This window comes from Typopeltis vanoorti, chromosome 10 (assembly GCF_054136105.1).
Source record: "Typopeltis vanoorti isolate ZY-2024b chromosome 10, IOZ_Tvanoo_1.0, whole genome shotgun sequence".
Lineage (NCBI taxonomy): Eukaryota > Metazoa > Arthropoda > Arachnida > Uropygi > Thelyphonidae > Typopeltis > Typopeltis vanoorti.
Window position 1 is genome coordinate 108,000,035 of NC_143558.1, and position 11,295 is coordinate 108,011,329.

Genomic DNA, 11,295 nt, shown 5'->3' on the forward strand with positions numbered 1-11,295 from the left:
TCATACTTTATGTTCAACTGAAGACCTTTTATGCCAAAAACTGAATAATATCAAATATGCCACTCTAAAAAATGGTTTACAAAGTCCTTTATTTAACAAAGCATTTCACAACTTTAGACTCCCAGCCTCTAGCTCTCAGAAAGAAGTCTCTAAGAATCTTCTTCCTTATGTTAAAGGAATATCTGAACATTAGGATGTTCTTTTCGTCTTGTCAGAAGATTTCAAGCTTCCTCCACTTAATTTTCCTGGTGTCCACCAGATCCCTTTTTTCTTGTGTCCTGTCATACTTCAGAAAACTAGGTAGATCTGTGGCTGTCTGCTATGCAGAACATTAATATTATATCTGGTATGAAACTGAGCAAATCTAGCTGAACATGCCACCTGAACTAACTCTGCAAGAAAAACAAGCTCCTACACAACAGCAGATTCCTTATGGAATGTTCACGCAAAGAGGGTTGTGAGAATCTGCTACACTGTCTAATTTACACTGATCTGATGGCCTTCACTTATCTCCTTTATGGAAAATATTATTGTATCAATCGTCTGTAAATTCCTAATTTATTATTTTATTATTAGCTATTTATATAACTTATAATTATTTAAAATTACTTAATTAGTAAGTTATTAACCATTTGTTGTCTTATGCTGTGATAGAACTTTTGAAAATCAAGGCAAAAATTTTAAATAATTAAAATTCACATGCATTTTCATTTCCATCTCAAATTTTAAACAAGGGCTAATAGTACTTCTTAAATTAAGTCACAGGACAGGACTCTAGGTCAACCAGGTTAAAAATAAAACAAAATAAAAATAAATTAGGATTTTATTATTATTAATATTACATAACACCTCAAGGAGTCCACAGACTCATCGAGAGAGGACACCTACTCTGTAGCTCTGTCTCCACCACTCAATCCACCAACTACAACTAACTGCAACTACACCAATGCCATCTACCATCCACAACCACTAGTATTTCTATAATAAATTTAGCTTAATCCTTTATCAAAGTGTGAGCAAACAAAGTTTGTGCCTGAAAATATCTTCAGGGCTGAGGAAAGGTAGTGCAACACCAGGCAACTCGGAGCAAAGGTGGACCAAGCTATCATCACTCCTATCTCAGTATCTCCCATAATGCAAAACACATCTCCTTGGGGATATGTATAATATTATGCATTAAGGGAAGGGCCACTACCCAGACTGGTTTTGACCTTTATTGAGTTCTCGTCAGTGGGAGCCAGGCCCTGAGGTGGAGATACCAAGGCAGAAGCAATGCAGAGGTCATCTTTACCTATAGGAGTTGCCAAAAGGTGTGCAACCTTATTAAGTTACTCTGGATTTAGAGAAAGATGTTGAAAGCTTATTTTGCACTTGGTTAGACTATAATAAATTTAGTTTAATCCTTTATCCAAGTGTGTGCAAACAAAGTTTGCACCTGAAAATATCTTCAGGACTGAGGAAAGGTAGTGCAACACCAGGCAATCATCACTCCTATCTCAGTATCTCCCATAATGCAAAACACATCTCCTTGTGGATATGTATAATGTTATGCATTAAGGGAAGGGCCACTAGCCAGACTGGTTTCGATCTTTATTGAGGTCTCATCAGTGGGAGCCAGGCCCTGAGGTGGAGATACCAAGGCAGAAACAATGGAGAAGTCATCTTTACCTAAATTAATAATAAGGTAGCACACCTTTTGGCAACTCCTATAGATAAAGATGACCTCTCCATTGCTTCAACCTTGGTATCTCCACCTCAGGGCCTAGCTCCCACTGATGAGACCTCAATAAAGGTCGAAACTGGTCTTGGTAGTGGCCATTCCCTTAATGCATAACATTATACATACCCGCAAGGAGATGTGTTTTGCATTATGGGAGATACCGAGATAGGAGTGATGATAGCTTGGTCCACCTTTGCTCCAAGTTGCCTGGTGTTGCACTACCTTTCCTCAGTCCTGAAGATATTTTCAGATGCAAACTTTGTTTGCTCACACTTGGATAAAGGATTAGACTAAATTTATTATAGTCTAAACAAGTGCAAAATAAACTTTCAACACTAGTATTTCACAATCACAAATCAACCTACAGCCTTTTGGCTCGGCTAAAAAATTGGTTGAGTGCAGTGAAGTAAGCAGCAGTGCCTTAACCTTATATGTATTAGGCCCAGAGGCTGGTCCGTAGGGGAGTGCTAACCTTTTCTCCTTTCATACAACATATTTTACTTCAGCAATCTTCAGGTTCTTGAAACAAAATAGCATTAACTTAAGTTCTCATTTTGGATACAAATAATTAACAGTAAGCCTTTATAGCTCAGTCAGTAATGTTGATGCCATCTGGCTGAAAAGAGCTGGGTTCAAATCCTGTTTGTAGTGTAATGAACTTTTATGAGCTTTTCAACTGAAGGTGAGTTAGATTGTCTCATATGAAGATGTAGTTTCCCTCCGGAAAATTTCAGATTTTCACCCATAATGACAGAAGGCTAGACAAACCAGCTTCAAACAATGAATGCAATTCAGACTTTGCAGAAAGGAATAACTTCCCTATTATAGTATTAATATGCATTTAACAGTTTTAATATAGAAAGAAGAACATACTTAACAATAAAAGCTATCAGGCCACCTCTAACGTAGAATGCTGCTAGCATTAAACAAGTGTCCATTTAACTCGCAAAAGAACATGACTTTAATTATCAATGTAGCTCTAAACACACACACACACACATATATAAAACTACACTAATGTATACTCCAGATAATGATCATGATGACTGAAATATTGAGTATTCAATTTAGTTTCAACTAAATTAAGGTTTTTACACCAACATGGTAGTGATAGTATCCATAAGATGTTGTATATTCTATTCATAGACATAAAATAGAAGAGGCAGCAAGAGATCTTGGGTTTATGGTCAGCAGTGAACATACTTGAACAAAAAAAGATGTGAAGATCAGTCAGTAGGTTGCTACAGTGTTGAGAAGGACAATGACCAACTGCGATTGGGATGTAAAGTCCAATGATTTAGTCCTAAATATAAATCACGCTTAAATCAACAACCTAAAAAGGGCACCTGCACAAACTAAATGCTGTCCATCTTGAAAAGAGCATCCAGTGGGTTGAAAACAGTACCAACCTTATGAGAAAGCATATTATAAAGAAGTGAAAGTGATGACAATGTTTGTACTTACGGTTGAATATCAGTCTCGGGTGCTTCACACAGTTCTTCTTCTTCTACTTCTGGCAGATTTTCACTAGCACTTCCTATAAAAATATTTATTCATATAAAATTATTATAAATTTATAAAAATAAGAAAAAAATTAACAATTGTAAAGGAATAAATCTCTTAACATGAATTTGAGACCTCAATATATGCTATTTTCCTTGTAACAAAAAATTACTTTTCATAACAAGGGTTCAAACAATTTTTTTTTTTTTAACTAAAGATAAATCAAAATAAATATAAAATTACAATTCAACATTCTAAAACTTTTAATTTTTATATTTTCATAAACTGAACAAATGAGAATATGATACATTTTTTCCCTCTCTAATATACAGGAAATAACAATCAAATGAGGGAAAAAAACAACAACTGATATATGAATTAAAGTTTATGGTATGTGTACATTTTCTCAATCACAGAGGACTTTGTTAGATACTCCTTTCTTTCATACATTTTGAAGATCTTCCCAAGGCATTTGAGAGGCTTCCCTGTGCAAGAGGAATCATGTCAACTTAAATGGATGGGAAAGCAAAGGAAAAAGGGATGATGTAAATCACAATAGCATCAGTCAGATACATGGAATGGATATACCATGAAAATTCAGGATCTTTCCAAGGTATTTTGGCAGTATTCCTGGGAGATTGTTATACAAACGCAAAGAAATAAGTATACAAAAGAAACTTGTGACATGATAGGAGAGTGGCCAACTGACAAGTATCAGAAAAAATGGTGGTGCTGAGTATGAGAGAAGGAAGATGACCAGTGGTATACCACAGAGTTTTGTACTTGGAACACTGTAGTTTAACTCATATATTAATTATATTTAAAACAAAGTTGTATGCTAATGAGGCTAAGTTGGGCTGAATGATAAGGGTTATATCTGATATAGAATACCTGCAGACTGACTTGAACATGCTAAATCTCTATGGGCAAATGTTAATAACATTCAATTTGATGTTTTGGAGTTTTCATCAAGTGGCATATTGAGGAAGGTGGTGATTAAGCATGCTCTGAAAAGATAAGATTATTACTGTGAAAAATAGTGATATTGCTTTGTAAATCTTGTTTTATTTAGATGTAGACAGGTTTATTTTAGCTTAATTTCTGATATGTTTCATTTAGATACAAAATACTTAGAGTACTGTACGTAAAACAATGGAGTGCTGTTGGTATTTGCAATATGTCGTATTGCAAATTTATTATTTATTATCAGATAAATGATAATATATTCCTAAATATAATGATTAATACAACAAACTAAGAAGAGAATCTGCACAAGCTAAATGCTGCCCATCTTGAAAACAGCATATGTAAAGAAAACGGTGCCAATTTTATGAGAAAGAGTACTATAAGGAAGTGAAAGAGAATAACCATGTTTACAATTATGGTTGATTGTCAGCCTCAGATGCATTTTTTTTAAGCATTATATGGTTGTTTTTATTAATTAATAGTTAATCTGAATGAATTAATTGTGCATATGTGATTGTTTATTTTATAGTTATATATGTACCAAAAAGAGTGAGAAAGTGTGAAAGGAGATATGCAAGAAATAGGAAAACATGAAGAGTCTAGCATGGTGCTGGAAATTTTGTGCTGCACAATAATGCAAGAGTTTTTTTTGTTTTCAATAACACGATACTTAATTAATACTATTTATTTAAGTGCTTTTCTAGTCTCACCAACTCTCATGTAGTTCTTGTTTAAGACATACTTATACTGTGCAAGGTTTTTTCAATTAATACGAAAAACCACAGGGGATAAGTACCATTATTTATTTAAGGCCATAAATTTCAGCTTGAATATTACAGGCCATCATCAATGGTACCAATAATTAATTACAAAGTAGAATGCAAATGATGGATTGATTTGAAAAAGTAAGAGGCACATGATGTTACATAAAACAATGCAATGGTATAACACAGGAAATATTGATAATTCATTAACTATTTTAAAAAAAATCATTACTGATGTGTGATTAAAATGACACTTTCCTATATCTTAGATCCCCCGTGATTTAAGTTTGAACAGTGAAGTAAGGCTTCAGTGTTTTCTTTAAACAAGAGTTCCAATTTATACTGACATTGACGAAGTGTGTTTCAGACTATAGGACATTGTGGTCTGTCTATTCCTTGTTGTGCCAAGTCGGATTTGTCAGATTTATGGTTGCTAATGTAAGACTGGTGTTCTTGTATTCTCTTTTCTTCAGAGCATTCAGTTTGTTCAAAGTACAAACAATAACAGTCTCAAAAACTTGGTCGACACTAGGGAGAGCTTGAAGAGACTATTTATCTTTTGAAGATGGAAACCATGCTGATAATTTGTTGATAAGAAGAAAAGTAGCCACTAAATTGTATTTCTTAAGAATTCTGGAAATGAGTTCAGAGATGCCAGAAATGTAAGGAATTGGAATTCGATATAGTCTTTTCTTGTTATTTGAGCTAGAATTATAGGAATTAAAAGGCTATTGAGTGGTCCTATGACATTTAAGAGTTCCTGCTGTAATAGATGATGTGTAGAACAAATAGCATGAGCACATCGCAATAAAGATTTTATAATTCCAGTCTTCTGTGATGGATGGATGAACTGATATGCTGTTAAATGTAGTGGCCAGCGAAATTATGCTTTTGATAAATGGAATTAATTCACCTGATAGTGAAAGTAGTAGTAGAATATCCAAAAAGGCCAATTTATTGTCTTAGTAAATTCCATAGTAAATTTAATTCATGGATGTAGATTGTTTATATTAGATAAAAAAAGTAAGTATTGTGTCTTCGTTATGGGACCAGATAGCAAAAATGTTGTCTATATAATGAACACAAAATGAAGGCTAAGAGTGTATGAGGAGAAATTATGTCTTCTAAATGTTCTAAATAAAGGTTAGAAGGTGTGGGGGAGAGTGGATTTCTCCCTGTGGTTGTTCCTTCAGTTTGACTGTAAAACTTATTCTGACAAATATCTGGAGTGCATAACTGAATAATTTCACTATATCCTGTGGAAATGCTTTTGAAAGTAGATGTAGAGTACCCTCAAGAGGAATATTTGTGAAGAGAGGTTCTATATCAAAGCTAACCATTATATCAATAAGTAGTAGGGAAACATTTTTGACTTTATCTAGAAAATTGGAAGAATGTTTTATAAATGAAAAAAAGAAGAGCAAAATAGTAAATATCGAGTCTTTTGCTACAATAACAGGAATTAGCTAAGGAGGAGAGATGCAGTTGCATAAGTGTCAATAATAGAATGTGTAGCAGGGGCAATCAGGAATTTCCTTGTGGACCAAAAATGTGAATGGGCATGAATATCTAGCATGGAGGGTTTTTTCCCTTTTAAATTAAAAAAAAATAAATAATAATAATTATTTTTATTCAGAAAATACATCATCATCATCATGCTTGAAAGAATTTAGGCCTAGAGTAGCCTGTTCTGGCCTTAGAAGTCATCAATGAATCTCTTAAGAGGATGTCCTGGTTTTCTTTTTCCCTAATGGTTTGTAATGTAAGGTTTGTTTTGGTAATCTTTCTGTTTTCATTCTTTCAACGTGTTCCATCCATTTGTTTATATTTTTTAATTTTTTCTATTACTGATTGCTGGTTTCATTCTTTCATAATTTCTTCATTTCTTTTGTGATTGAATAGAGTATACTTTGCAGTTTTTCTCATAAACTTCATTTCAGCTGTTATTAATCTTTGTCTTTTTGTTTTATTGTCCAGATTTCACTCCCATACAATAGGACTGGTAGGGCTAACATATTGTATACTTTTAGTCTGGTTTGTTTTTGAACTTGGTTAGGTTTAAATATAGTTAATTACACCTGTTATTTTTAAATATTGTGCAATTTTTAGGTTTATATCTTTTTCATATGTAATCAATACTTCCTAGGTAGCTAAATGAATTCACTTGTTCTAAAATCTTGTTATCTATTACTAATTTAAAACTTGAGTTTTTTTCTTGATTTATTAGTTGACCATATATTAATAAATGATATACACAAATTGTCAACAAGTTTCACCAGCTATTCTGTCTGGCTTCTTCAGGACAAGTATGACGGTACAATAAAGTTTACTAGTAAAAAAGAAGAATAGAGTAACACAGTGAAATAAATTAAAATTAAAACTGACGAGTAACATCATAAGCATAGAGCGTGGTGTCTCAGTCATTGTTTATTGATTGCATTGCATAGTTTTTAGCGAAATAATTCCGGTAAGCTGAGTGAATTTATTAGGCTTTTCCAGATGTCTTTCATAATGATTCCTTGATTTCTGTTTAGATTTTCTCCCGAACAGAGTACAACTGCAGTTTCTTTGAAGTTTCTACACCAAAAATCTTCTTCTATATAAGGCATGGAGCTACTATCCAAATCGATGGTGTGGTTAGAGATCGAGAAGTGATTTGCTAATCCTGAAGTGTCTGTTCTGTTGTTCTTCACGTACCCTATATGTTCTTTTTTTTTTCAAATTTCCAGGCTTCTTGATGTTTGGCGTATGTAATTTAATCCACAGGAACATGGGATGTTATATACATCTGCATATTTGAAGAAGGCATTAATGTCCTTAGGAGATCTTAAACATGGCGTATAATTTTGACAGGTTTGAGAGCAAAAAAAAGTTATGTAACAACACCATGGACGATGTAGGCGCCAGAGCCCCCCCCCAGTATACGTGTGTGTGTGTGTGTGTGTGTGTGTGTGTGTGTGTATATCATGCCATTGCATAACCATTTAGTTAGGGGTGTGCTGTCGTGTGGTTTATGCAACCTTGCTACAAAAGTTTCATCAATTTGACCATATGATTACATTTTTGTTATGTAGGAAAATTTTAAATGTGCCTTGTGCATCAGTGCTCATCTTAATTGGTTGAATGCAATTAATTGTAGGATAACTTTGAATACTTTAATATATCAATTAATATAACTTTCAAATGTGAAAAGCATAAAGGTCAAATGAACAATAGTTATAATATATATCAATATAACTTTGAAATATGGAAAGCATAATGGCTAGATGAACAATAGCTATAATATATATCAATTAATATAACTTTTAAATATGGAAAGCATAAAGGTCAAATGAGCAATAGCTATATTTCATGTGCAGCTCTTATGTGAAAAGCAAAAAGGGTTTAAGCTTTGCTGTGAGATTAGATTATCATTGGCAAATACTAGAGTGAGATACAGATAATTTGAATTTTGTTTTGATTTTAAATACAGCCATATAATACAGCACAAATGGAAAATGTAATCACTTGGGAAATTATCTTTCCAGATTGAACCGAAGAAAGGCTCCAACCTCCTTCAACAATAATTATACATCTGCAAAAGCTCTGACAGAAAACAGTACATACAGTGAATGACAACATTCCCATTGTAAATATGGACAAAATAAAGTTATAAATTATTTACAGAAAATTACTTGTCTATATCGGTGTTCTAAACATGTCAGTTGATACTTCACACACCCCAAAACAGATGAAACTCAGAAAACAAAAACAGCTAACTCATGACAAATGAAAATGCTCAATTGGATTCATTGACACAATAACTACTCATTGCCACTGATTTCTAGGTGCTATTCTCTCAGTGTGCACTCTGCTTTACCTTCTGGGTTGTTTAATAGCACCAGATCTCTAAGAATTTGATCCACTGCGACATCTATACTTCTGTTCAAAAGGCTCAAAAGTGCCCATATTTGTGACTGCACACCTGGGCTATTAACAGAAATGCGATGCAATGTTTATGCATCTGAAAGTGTCCTCTTCATAAAGCGTTAATATATTGTGTTTAATTTAATATATGCTCCTGATATGTGTCTCAATATTTGGATAAATAAGTGAAAACATACGAGGGTGGTCTGAAAAGTTCTCGCCCTCAACTATAGATGGCAACACTATTGGCAAGAGATGTTTTTTCCTAAGTTGATGCATCTGTCATAAGCATCCATGTGAAATTGCAAGTCATTCTATCAAGTAGTTTGTTTTATACAGCTGTCTGAAGTAAAAAGCGTTGTCTGTATCCCTTGAAATGGATAAAATTGAGTATCGTGCAGTTATAAAATTCTTTGTAAAAGAAGGTTTAATGGCAAAAGAAATTCATTTGAAGTTCATAAAAGTTTATGGGCATTCTTCTCCTTCATTTTCGACAATTAAGAAATGGGCTGCCGAGTTTAAATGTAGTCATACCAGCCTTGAAGATGATCCACGTGAAGGATGTCTGAAAAGTGTAACACCACCAGAAATCACGTGTCTGAAATCGAGACTATAGGCATTTCAAAAAACGTGTAGGATATATATTTTGCATGAAGAATTGCATATGACAAAGCTTTGCATAAGATGGGTGCCGTGCTTGTTCTCAGCAAATGAAAAACACACTCGCATGAAAATCTCTGAACAGTGCTTGGAGCATTTTAACAAGAATAAAACTGATTTTGTGCATCGATTTATTACTATGGATGAGACTTGAATTCACCGACACATACCAGAAACCAAACAGCAGTCAAAACAGTAGACAGAAGCCGGTTGTTCAGCACCAAAGAAGACAGGGGTTCCATCAGCAGGAAAGGTCATGGCATCGGTGTTTTGGGATGTTAAAGGCATTTTCTTTATTAATTATCTTGAAAATGGTAAAACAATAACCAGAGAATATTATTCTGGTCTTTTAACCAGACTAGATGAAAAAATTCACGAGAAAAGATCCAGTTTGCAGAAGAAAAAAATCATCTTTCATCAGGACAATGCACCTGCCCACAGGTGTTTTGGCATTAAGGGCTCTGCACTGAATTGTTGGAACATCCACCCTATTCTCTAGATTTGGCCCCCTCTGACTTCTAACTCTTCCCAAAGCTAAAACTCTTCCTTGCTGGTTAGTGTTTTTCTTCGAATCAAGAGGTGATTGCAGCTGTAGAAGGGTATTTTGAAGATCTTACTGAGAGTCACTACAGGGAAGGGATAATGGAGCTGGGGCATCACTGGAATAAATCTATTAGTCTTAAGGGAGATTATGTTGAAAAATAAAAAAAATTTTGAAATTATAAATTCGTTTTTTCATTGTAAGGCCGAGAACTTTTCAGACCACCCTCGTATGATGTCTTGGTTGGCCAAGTGGTTAATATAACACTTCTCCAACGAACTGGCTGTGAGTTTAATATCGCTACAGGCATGGATGTTTGTGATTAATTGTGGGAAGGAGATGGATTTCACTACTAGTGTGAGAATAATATCCTGCTTGCTGGAAGTCTAAAGCAGTTTGTAAAAGTTGGTGTATACAACAAGGTTTCTAGACTATCGATGTGTTAAGACTACTGTATCGAAATTATTGTGTGTGTGTGTGTTAGTTTCTACTGCCTGAAGATGTTTTAGTGACTGAGACAAAATAATAGAAGAATTAAAATAGTTTTTTATCCTTTCTTTGTACTGTTACTACTCCATTAAGCCTCCATGGTTTCCAAATTGTTTCTGGACTATATAAAAATAGAAAATTTTTATTAGAAATAATAAAATATATAAAAAAATATATTTGACAACTTTTGACAATATCACAGAGTGCTGCCAAGTGATAGACTAATCTGAAGGAAAATGGTTGATAGTAAATTAATAATAATATATCTTAACCATAGAGCCTGTGTAGCTCAGTGGATGTGGCATTTACACACCACGGTGCTTGGCCGCACGAAGGAAGACTTGGTTTCGAGTCTAGTCGGCGACTAGAGGAAATTTTTCTAAGCTTTTTTCGACCGGTTCCCGAGTTAGTCGATCTCTGGCAAGGGCAAGCGGGTTTTTCGTCCCGTAAACTCAAGAAAATCGACCGTAGAACCCACATTATTTCAGACATTAAATATATTGTGTTAGGGACCACGAGATGGCGGCACATTTGAGCCGTCTCTCTTCACTGCGTACCGCTTAATTAGTGATAGCCTTGGGCCATCTATCTCTGATTGGTACCAGTGGAGATTGAACTGCCCACTCAGTCTCCAAAAAAAAGTTATATAGGGCTAAATGGCCTCGCCTACTCCCCGTATACGGGAATAAAAAGGCGTTAGATGTTTTTTTTTAACATCTTAACCATGCAGTACATCATGCTATCCA

The 11,295-nt window shown here is 34.3% G+C and overlaps 1 pseudogene; it reads right to left on the minus strand.

The window, feature by feature from the left end:
- Nucleotides 1–2,100: 2,100 nt before the first annotated feature.
- On the minus strand, nt 2,101–2,214 carry LOC150102661 (U6atac minor spliceosomal RNA; annotated as a pseudogene).
- Nucleotides 2,215–11,295: the final 9,081 nt, after the last annotated feature.